Source organism: Elaeis guineensis, chromosome 6, assembly GCF_000442705.2.
Source record: "Elaeis guineensis isolate ETL-2024a chromosome 6, EG11, whole genome shotgun sequence".
Lineage (NCBI taxonomy): Eukaryota > Viridiplantae > Streptophyta > Magnoliopsida > Arecales > Arecaceae > Elaeis > Elaeis guineensis.
This window is the reverse complement of record NC_025998.2, coordinates 9,530,622-9,542,044: the sequence shown is the minus strand read 5'-3', so window position 1 is coordinate 9,542,044 and position 11,423 is coordinate 9,530,622. Positions and strand designations below refer to the sequence as shown.

Here is an 11,423-nt window from a genome sequence, read left to right as displayed (position 1 = left end):
CGTAATAAAGTTATTACACATGAAGACACTTGGTAAGTGGTCAAACAACTCGTTTAATTGGTTGCTCAAATTTTTGAAGGACTTACTGTCAGAGGGAGAGTTACTTCCGTCAAGTCATTATGAAGCCAAAAAATTATTGAAAGGACTCGGTTTGGGAGTCGATGACTTGGGCCTACACTGTGAAAAGATACATGCATGTCCGAATGATTGTGTTCTGTTTCGGAAGGATAAAAAAGATTTACAAGCATGTCCGATTTGTCATTCAAGCAGATGGAAAAAAAATCGTGGTAAGGATAAGAAGAAAAAGAAAATACCATGCAAAATTTTGCAGTACTTTTCGATTACACCACGATTGCGTCGATTGTTCATGTCGAGGCATACTGCTTGTGACATGCGATGGCATAAGGAGGAAAACAATGTCGACGATGATGTCATGAGACATCTATCAGATGGAGATGCGTGGAAACATTTTGATCGTGAACATCCATGGTTTGCAGCTGATTCACGAAATATCAGGCTAGGGTTGGCAACAGACGGATTTAATCCATATGGTAATCTTAGTACTACTTATAGTATGTGGCCTGTTATGGTATTTCCTTATAATTTACTGCCATGGAAGTACATGAAATCACCTTTTAATCTATTGACCTTATTGATCTCGGGTCCCCGTGCCCCTGGAAGAGACATAGACATATTTTTAGAGCCGTTGATCGAAGAGTTACAATATTTGTGGGAAGAAGGATGCGAAATATATGATCATGTTGCAGGAGGCATCTTTGCATGCATGCAGCACTGCTTTGGACAGTTAACGATTTTTCTGCATATGGTGATATTTCTGGATGGTGTACAAAAGGGTATAAAGCATGCCCAACTTATAACGATGATATTACATTGGACCGTATTCATGAAAAGATTTGTTTTACCGGCCATCGACGTTTCTTACCAGATGATCATAGATGGAGGAGAAGTCTTAAGTTCAATGGCAAGCATGAACGATGTGCGCAGCCAAGATTCTGATCTACAGATAATATTTTAAATCAGTTATCCAACCCACAGGATGTCATATTTGGTAAGGGTCTGGCCAGCCAAGTAGGGGTGCGAACAAGTATCGAAAATTGGAGAAAAAGGAGCAAGTTGTTTGATCTTCCATATTGGAAAATGCTTCTTCTTCGACATAATCTTGACGTCATGCATATTGAAAAGAATATATTTGATAATGTATTTTATACCATTCTCAATATCGAAGGAAGAACGAAGGATACCGTGAAGGCTCGTCTTGACTTAGAGGATATGCAGATTAGAAAGGAATTACATTTGATTCGACGAGGGGATAGGCTGGTGAAGCCATTGGCATGTTATATACTGAATCGAAGAGAGAGAAATCAATTTCTTTCATATTTGAGATCAGTGAGGTTTCCTGATGGATACGCCTCAAACTTGAAACGGTGCATCAAGTCAAAAGATGGAAAGATCGTCGGGATGAAAAGTCATGATTGTCATGTACTTCTACAACATGTGCTCCCAGTTGGTTTGCGCAGATTGTTACCGGATAATGTGTGTGATGCGTTACTTGATCAGGGAACTTATTTTCGGGACTTATGTGCGAAGATATTGAGACGAGTCAGATCGATATATTGGAGAAGAAGATTATCATTACTCTCTGTAAGCTCGAGATGATATTCCCTCCCGCCTTCTTTGATATCATGGTGCATCTTTCTGTTCATCTTCCACATGAGGCTAGATTGGGTGGGCCAGTACATACAAGATGGATGTACCCAATTGAAAGATAATTGCATGATATTATAATATTTATTATTCATTATTATATTCTTATTATATGTGATATCAATTGATAATTTATTGAATAGGGAGATGCGAGAATACAAGAGTGCCGTCACTAACAAAGCACGGCCTGAAAGTTCAATAGCAGAGGCACATGTTATGAATAAATGCCTGACATTCTACTCTATGTACCTTCGAAGAGTGGAGATCAAATTTACAAGTCTACAACGGAATATCGATGTTGACAAGATTCTGACCGATGGATTGTCCGTGTTCTCCAATGTTGCCCGACCATATGGTAAAAAAGATTTTCAAATGTTGACACCACAAGAAACGGATGACATGCATTGGTATGTGCTAAACAATTGCGAGGAGGTAGAAGCGTACATGATGTGAGTATATACATTTAATTTTTATTTGTTGATATATCAATGAATGTACGTGGACTCTAAATTAAAATATACATGGTATTACTGTATCACTTCAGAGAACACGAAAGTGAGCTCAGAAGAAGTAATCCTACATTAGCAGTGGCACGACATAGGAATCAATTCGCATCATGGTTTGACGAACGGATAAGTTATGTTCATGTTCATCCATAATTAAAAGTTTGTTTATATAGTATTTTTTTTTCAAATTTAACCTGCTTATTGTTCTTTTAATTGTAGATAGCTCAGCTACGTATAGACAATCCTAACTGTATCAGTAATGACTTAGCTACACTTGCACGAAAATCTGACAGACGTGTATCAGTGTATTCAGCATGCATAGTCAATGGTGTGCGATTCTTAACGAAAAATCATGATCGTGATCGAACCATACAGAATTGTGGAATAAGCGTGGAGGGCGAGCATAAGGGTGAAATAATAGATTTTTTTGGTGTTCTGCATGAGGTTATAGAGTTGAGATATAGTGGTCTTCGACGGATTGTGTTATTCAAGTGTCGATGGTATGACTTAGGACGACACAGGCCAATTGTTATAGATCCTCGACTCGTCAGTGTCCACACTGGTCATGTATGGTACGAAAGTGATCCTTATATTTTTGCAAAGCAAGCGAGACTAGTGTGGTATATTGATGATAACAAAATGAAAGAGCCTTGGCGAGTTGCAATAAGAGCTCAGCATAGGCATTTGTTTGATCCCACACTTTTCACATGCCCGAACGATGAAGATCTAGAGAATGAAGTCCGTGTAATTATTGAAAATGAAGCATATCAAATGCAAGCACCAGATAACATATTAGTGCCAGATGATATGATTGACATAGGACAATTACAAAGAGACGACTATGAACCTGAGGATGTTTCTATTGTTAGATCGTCGATAAGGGCATGGGCACGAGCACGATCCAATAATGACTTCATTAACGATGATGATGATAGCACTTCAGGGTCGAAGTCTTCTATGACTCCCATCGAAGATGACTATATGGACACGAGTTCAGAATCTGAGAATAATAATTAATATGAATAAGTAATTCAATTTATTTTTTTTGTTATATCATGTAATACTTGAGTTTTTTTGATTACGTGCTGATTTAAATTATTTTAATCATTGCAGCATCATGACTGGTCGTGGACGTAGACGTTCACGGGGTAGGCAGCAGGCTTCGCTTGATGATACACATCCTCACTTTAGCATTTTGCATGATGAGTCAGAGGATTTAGATGAGACTCAGTTGTCCAAGTCCACAGAGCAGACTAGTGCTCAGCCAGAGCTTGTCCAGCCGGAGGTCATGGCACCGCAGCATCATCCCCTTACAGGTACATCTCTATCAATTTATAAATCATATATATTTTTTTGTTATATGCATTTAGTGATACATGATATATGTTCATTTCACTAATTTTTACATATAGGAACACAGCATCGACGTGCAGTGTGTGGTCCTAGTAGGGGGCTTGTTTGAGAAAAATATGTGCATACACACAATGAAAAGCCGAAGGTACAGATATTTTGAGATCATCCGATTGGCACAGAGGCTAGTATCGTCGCAAATGAGATCAGTTTGTATATGTGGAATCATTTTTCGTGGGCTGCTGAAAGTTTCAAGCATGTAGCTCCTCAATACCGTGATGCTCTAGTCTCTCACATCAAGGTAAGAATTAAATTTGGATGTCTTGCATATCATTACATGATCCATATTATTTTTAGTTATATAAATAAATTTTTTATTATATAAATAATTTCATGTATTTACTTTTTGGTATGATGACTGTGTAAGATAATATTGATTTCGAGGATTGCACCGACGAAGAAGTGACGGCATGTATTCTCAAAATGGCTGCAAATAGATACAGAGATCGGTGATGTAGGCTTCATAAATACTGCAATGAGCTGCAGGTGAAGGGGATTGATCCTGTGACCCAGCCATACAGAAATTGGGCTTGGTCTAGTGACGCTTGGCGGTGGTTATGTGAGCATTTTGGAAGTGAGGCATTTCAGGTATGTCTAGTGTTTCAAGTTATTTTAATTTTGTTATGTCCTTTATTGATTATAATTGTATGTATTTTGTAGCGACGATCGGAGGCGAATAAGGTGAATAGGAGTAAGATTGATTCTATTCACACGCAAGGAAGTGCCTCTTTTGCACAGGAAGTAAAGAGGATGGTACGTAACTGCATTTGCAATCATACTTTGTAACTTCTTATTAAATATTTATATTATTTTGATATCTTTTTTCTTCTTTTTTTTGTTTGAACAGGGACTATCCAGAGTCGACGCCTATGCTAAATTCTATCAAAATAAGAGTGGCGAGTTCAATTCGTGATCGAGGAGGCGAGGCAGCGTCATATAAGTATCATTACTCTACATTTTGAATACTTTTAAAGAGTTTGAAAAAAATTTATGATTTTATTTGGTTTATTGTGAAGAAAAAAATGTTAGAATTGAGAGAGCAGGCGACGAGGGAGGTTGGATCTGATGGTGATACTGGATCGCAGCAGGTTTGTTTGATGACAGATGATACGATTTTGGATACCGTCCTCGGGCGGCAGCTAGGATCTGGTCATAGCATGCGGTCCAAAAAATTACGCAGTTCGTCATCCGACCGGTCTGATGATGCATCGGTGCCAGAGGCAGTTAGGACATCCATGAGCATGATGCAAGATCAGATTAGTTACTGGATGAATCGTAGTCAGACGCTCGAGAGGATAGTAGCTGCGGTGGCGGGACGGCTCGGTATTGATGCTTCTGAGTTAGCACCTCTACAGTCACATGATGCCGCCTCTGCACCACCATCGCGATACATATCGGGTCAGGGATCGACGTCTGGAGAAGGAAACGAGGCCAACGAGTCAGATCATACCTAGTTTGTAGTTATTTTAAATTTAAAATAGTGTATGAACTTATATTTTTGTATATGACAAAGATGGTTATGAAACTTTTTGATACTTGAAATTGGTATTTTGAATTAGAATATTTTTATTATGTTAATATATTGTTTATTTAAAATATGTTTGATCAGAGAATTTGTATTTGAGCAGATTTTTTTGAAAAAAAAATAAAAATTTAATTTTTTATCCAAAATTTATTTTATTATAAAAAATTTAATTTTTTATCCAAAATATACTTTAGAGAATTTGTGAATCCAAAAAAGTAAAATTTTTATTATACATCGCGACGAAATTTTTTATTTCGTTGCTATTTTTGTGACGAAAAAATAGTTTCGTCGCTAAAAATTTTAAATTTTTTGTGATGAAATTTTTATTTCGTCACAATTATAGCGACGAATTATTTTATTTCGTCACCCTTATAGCGACGAAAATTTTCTTTCGTCGCCATTATAGCGACGAAATTTTTATTTCATCGCAATTATAGCAATGAATATTTTTTTCGTCACAATTATTGCGACGAAATTTTTGCGACAAATTTTTTTTGCGATGAATTCCGTCGCTAAGTTTTACGACGAATTTTATTTTCATCGCAAAAACTTACGACGAAAGGAAAGTTTCGTCGCAAAAAATAAGAGAATATTTTTTTTAATCACTATATTTACCGACGAAATTATTTTTCTTTGCAATTTTAGCGACGAAAATTTAAGCTCTTGCGATAAAATATTTTCGTCGCTAATACAGCACATACTTCGTCGTCTAGGTTTACTATTTTTTGTGATGAAATAAAATCGTTTCGTCGCTTTGGTCTTTTGCTACGAGGCTTTCTCTACAAATTTTTAGTGACGATATATTTCGTCGTAAATACTTTTAGCGACAAAAATATGATTTTTAGCGATAAAAAAATTTCATTGTAAAAAATTAAATTTCTTGTAATGAGTTCAACGTAAAATATTAAACAAAACAGCAGGGCAGCTAATAAATTAAAACATGGACACTTGCATTTGCACCATTTTACACAATGAGAGAAAATTATGAGTGTGAAGCCCCTCTAACACTAATTATAGATCATTTTTACAATGAAAGAATGATTGATTTTTTCTTGCGATATCGATTGTTTGGATCATGCTTTGCATAGATTTTAAAGTACTTTAATCGCTTTCTTCCATCTTTTGCAGATCTCGAAGTAGATATTGCATTATCTAAATGTCAAAGGAAGGGATCATTCCTCTGATCCCTTTCTTCCATCTTTTGCAGATCTCGAAGTAGATATTGCATAATCTAAATGTCAAAGGAAGGGATCATTCCTCCGATCGCTTTCTTCCATTTTTTGCAGATCTCGAAGTAGATATTGCATAATCTAAATATCAAAGGAAGGGATCATTCCTCCGCGCAACTGATACAACTGGAACCCTTTTACAATTATGGCTAAAAAAAGGTCTCAACTAAGTCTAAATAAATAAATAAATAATCCTTCACAAGTACGGTACATGGCAAAATGTTAGTGGCTGGACAATTCTAGCTTGCGCCCAATTCATTGGCAAGTCAATTTCAAATGAAAAGAAAATCCCTGTTTTCTTTTGGCCCATTAAATTTCTTAAGTGTAGAAATTTTTGTAATAGACTTGCGTTGCAGAGGATCCGCTGCTGAGAGGAATGAATTCATATATTGGATGATTGATTAAATCAAAAAGGTCTTTGATGGATGAATTTTGTGTGCTTGCCAAATTCGCTGTTGTTGTGACTGATGATATATTTGGCAAATATTATTTTAAAAATTAATATATCTAATTAAGAACATGTTTGATTGGAGAGAGTTGGATGTTGCAATAGAAGCGAGAATAAATAACTCATATTTCAGTTGTTTAGTTGGAAGGAATCCTATTGTCATTCCGAGCTTAGGAGGAAATGGAAATGCTTCAATCAATCAAAATCTAATTTGGACTCTTATCTAATGTTCAAATCCTATTCTAACTCCGATTCCGATTTCGATTGTGAATCAAATGCAGCTAAATTTGATTTCACTATAGAAAAAGGGGTATCCAAAGATTATAAAAATCATGTCATTGAAATAAGATAAAGATGTTAGTTTACCAAGCTGCGAACACTTCTTGCTGTATATTAGGGACTCGGATTCAAGTTTTGTCTTCACCATATTTTCAGAGAGATCACGGATGTTTGAGAGAGTTCTATTCTTCAATGTGCAGTCATCATCTATCAAATAATAATAAGAATAATAAAATAAATATCCACTTTGCAGTCAAGAAACTAAATCTATACAAACTGATGAAAGGATGATGTTCATAATAAAAGGTTAGCAATTCACTTCGAATGTTTGACCCAAGTTTTATGGTGCCATGCGACCACCCAACATGCATTTGCGGTGTTCTTCCGTGCTTTTCTAGCTGCACATTATGGTATTCTTATATTCCATGGGCTTCTTCTGTGCCTTGTACCGTTGGACCTAGTCCACGCGTCCTATACTTCCCGTTTTTGTGCTTGATTTGTGGCTTAATAGTAGGGTTATAAAAAGGACAAGATATAGGGATGGCAAAATCGATCTAATTCGATGGGTATGTATCTCATCCAAATCTAATCAAATCCGAAAAATAGAGTTTGATCGGATTTGAGTTTGGAGAAAAATCTAAAACTGTAACACGGATATGGATAGTATTGTTTTCTATTCGAACTCGAATATGAACCGAACTTACGGGTATAGATAATATACGAACCCATATCCGAATATATATATATATATATATATATATATATATATGAATATTCAATTTATAGTTAATGTGATAATTATATTTGTTTCATCAATTATTGAATTGTATATATATATATATATATATATATATATATATATATATATATATATATATATATATATATATATATATATATATTCATTCTCATTATCTTTTAGTATCTCAAGCTTCTTTTTTACTTAATATTTTTATTGTAGATAATTAATATTTTTATATCTTAAAAATATTATAATTTTAAATTTTTTTATCTTTTTGAACAAATCCTAAAAGAGATAGTCTTGTTTTATTTAAAAATAATGCCCTTCCATCTTTATAAATTGAAAAATATAAACTTGTTTAAAATATCAATAATAATAATAATTATTATTATTCTTTCTCTTTTTTTCATTATGGTTTTATCTTCAAATAGATAATTTCAACTCATCCTATGATAGTGATTCATCTTTAGTTCATAAATTTATTTTGGTTGTTTATTTTTTTGGATATAGGACGGATATGGGGTACGTATGGGGTGTGTATGGAGAAATGGGTTACCCATAGATATCCGTGAATCTATTGGATATAGGGATGGGTATATTTTTTCTTATCCCATCGGATATCAGGTAAGATTTGGGTATAGGATATTAAGTTCGGATCTGAGGATGGATAGTACAATATCCTATCCAAATCCTATCCATTGCCATCCCTATAGGACAAGCTGTTAGCAAAAATAAACATCAATATATATGCTTTATCATGAATCTAGAATCTTGAATAAATTTTTTATATTCAAAATAACATCATGATTCAGGATCTTGAACAAAAATTTCTTACAGATGTGTTAGAAGGGATATTTGATGTGGAAGAGAAGGAAGACATTCCGCCAGGAGAAAGTGATCCCCTTAATAAATTGGTTTCTCTCCCCTCTCCCTTCTTTCTATTATAACAATTTTGATGGTTATCGTGGCTGTTACCTTAATGAGTAGGGAGAGGACCAATATATATGTATCTTTTTCTAATGCGGTACATCCATCAAGTGATCAAATGAAACCGACGAAATTTGTTTGTTATTAAAGATAAATTTGAATTCAAATTTCACAAACCGGATCATATACTCGGAAATTCAAATTTCATAAGCCGGATTACATAATCAAAAATTCAAATTTTATAAGCAAGGCCACATAATCTAACATTCTCCCACTTGGCCTGGTAATCAAATAATATTAAGATTTAATAGCATAAATATTAGACATGCATAAAGAAACAAATCTCTTTATTAATGTTCATTATGAGTACCCTAGTATGGCAAATAGCTAAATGCGAGTTATGGTGGTCATATACTATTTATGCAGTATATTTCCTTCCATATACCACAACATTTGCAACACAACACACTAGGTCTATAAGATATATATATATATATATATATATATATATATATATATATATATATATATATATATATATATATATATATATATATTTATATATATATATATATATATATATATATATATATATATTTTCATTGTGTTCCACAGTAATGTCTCATAGAGACTTTCCTGTTATAATTAACTTAAGATACAAGTTATGTATACACCATTATGAGAAGCAGAAAATTTATTGATGTATATTAGAAACATATTATGGAACTCAGAGTGTCAAAATCATCATTAATACATTATTCATAAATACAACCAAGACCCATTCTATGTACATGTTCTTTAAATATTTTTGGCTGTAAATCTTTTATCAATGGATCTGCTATCATGAGATCAATTCTAATATATTCAATAGCCACTCTTTGTTTCTGAACCTCCTCCTTTATGGTAAAATATTTTAATTCCATATGTTTAGCACCTCTTGAGTATTTGTTGTTCTTGGAGAAGAATACTACTGCGGAATTATCACAATCAATTTTCAGCGACTTGGTAATGGTGTCGATAATCTCAAGTCTTAAAATAAAGTTTCGTAGCCATAATGCTTGAATTGTGGCTTCAAAACATACCACAAACTCTATTTTCATAGTGGATGAAGCAATGACAGACTGTTGGATATTTTTCCACAATACTGTTCCTTTAGCCAACATAAATAGATAACCAAATGTGAATTTTCTGCTATCAATGCATCCAACAAAATTTGAATCTGAGTATCCAATCACTTCTAAATGATCGCATCTCTTATACATAAATTCTTTGTTCCTTGTAGGTACCTCAAAACTTTCTTTGCAGCTTTTCAATGATCTATTCTAAGATTACTATAATACCTGCCTAACATTCCAATCACAAAACTAATATCCGGTCTTGTGCAAGTTTGCACATATATTAAACTGCCCATAATTGAAGCATACGGAATTGATTCCATTACTTTACATTCTACATCATTCTTTGGATATTGTATGAGACTAAATTTATCTCCTTTCTGTATTGGAACAATTCCTGCTAAACATTTCTCCATATTAAATTTCTCTAGAATTCTTTTGATATATCTGTTCTGAGATAATCCTAAAATACCTTGTGATCTGTCACAAAATATTTCAATTTCTATCACATAGGATGCCTCTCCCATGCTTTTATTTTCAAAATTCTTTTTTTTAAAAAAATTTCGTCTCATGCAATATCCCTGAATCATTAGCAGCAAGTAAAATATCGTCAACATATAGAACTAAGAATTTAAACTTGCTCCCATTGATCTTTTGGGATATACATCGATCAACGATATTTTTTTTTAAATCCAAAAGATATTATGGTATCATTGAACTTGATGTACCATTGCCGAAAAGCTTGTTTAAGTTCATATATTAACTTCTTTAATTTATACATCATCTTACCTTTTCTTTCTATTGAGAAACCTCTCGGTTGATCCATATAAACTTCCTCCCCTAGATCTCTATTAAAAACGACTGTTTTCACATCTATGATCTATTTGATGTAACTCTAAATCATAGTGAGCCACCAATGCCATAATTATTCTTAATGAGTCTTTCTTTGAGATTGGCGAAAAGATCTCTCTATAATCAATGCCTCCCTTCTGAGCATAACCCTTAGCAACAAATTTAGCTTTATATCGTTCGATATTGCCATTTAAGTCATGCTTGGTCTTAAAGATCCATTTACACCCGACTCGTTTAGAACCTTCTGGCAATTCGACAAGATCCCAAACTTTATTATATTTCATGGATTTCAATTCATCATTCATGGTATCAATTCTATTAGACTCAACACTTTCTATGGCTTATAAAAACAAAATCGGATCTTTATTAATTCCAATATCAAAATCTGACTCCTGTAAGTAAACCATATAATCATCTAGAATAGCTGATCTTCTTTCTCTTTGAGATCTTCTTAAAGGTATTTCTTGTGCTTCATATATGTCAAATGTTTGCAAGTTAGTTTCTTCATGCGGTGTTTCCTCATCCAAATGTTGTTCAGTTGCTGGCACAACATTTGGCATAGTTGTGGATGAAGGAATACTTATGGGTAATAAAATATCTATCCTAACTTTCTTTAGTTTCATATTGTGTCATTCATCACTCCCACTAACTTCACAATTTTTAAT

The 11,423-nt window shown here is 33.8% G+C and overlaps 1 pseudogene; it reads right to left on the bottom strand.

Moving 5' to 3' along the window:
* LOC140858716 (uncharacterized) overlaps positions 1-10,322 on the bottom strand; it is a 27,789-nt pseudogene extending 17,467 nt beyond the window's left edge.
* Between the last annotated feature and the right edge of the window lie 1,101 nt (positions 10,323-11,423).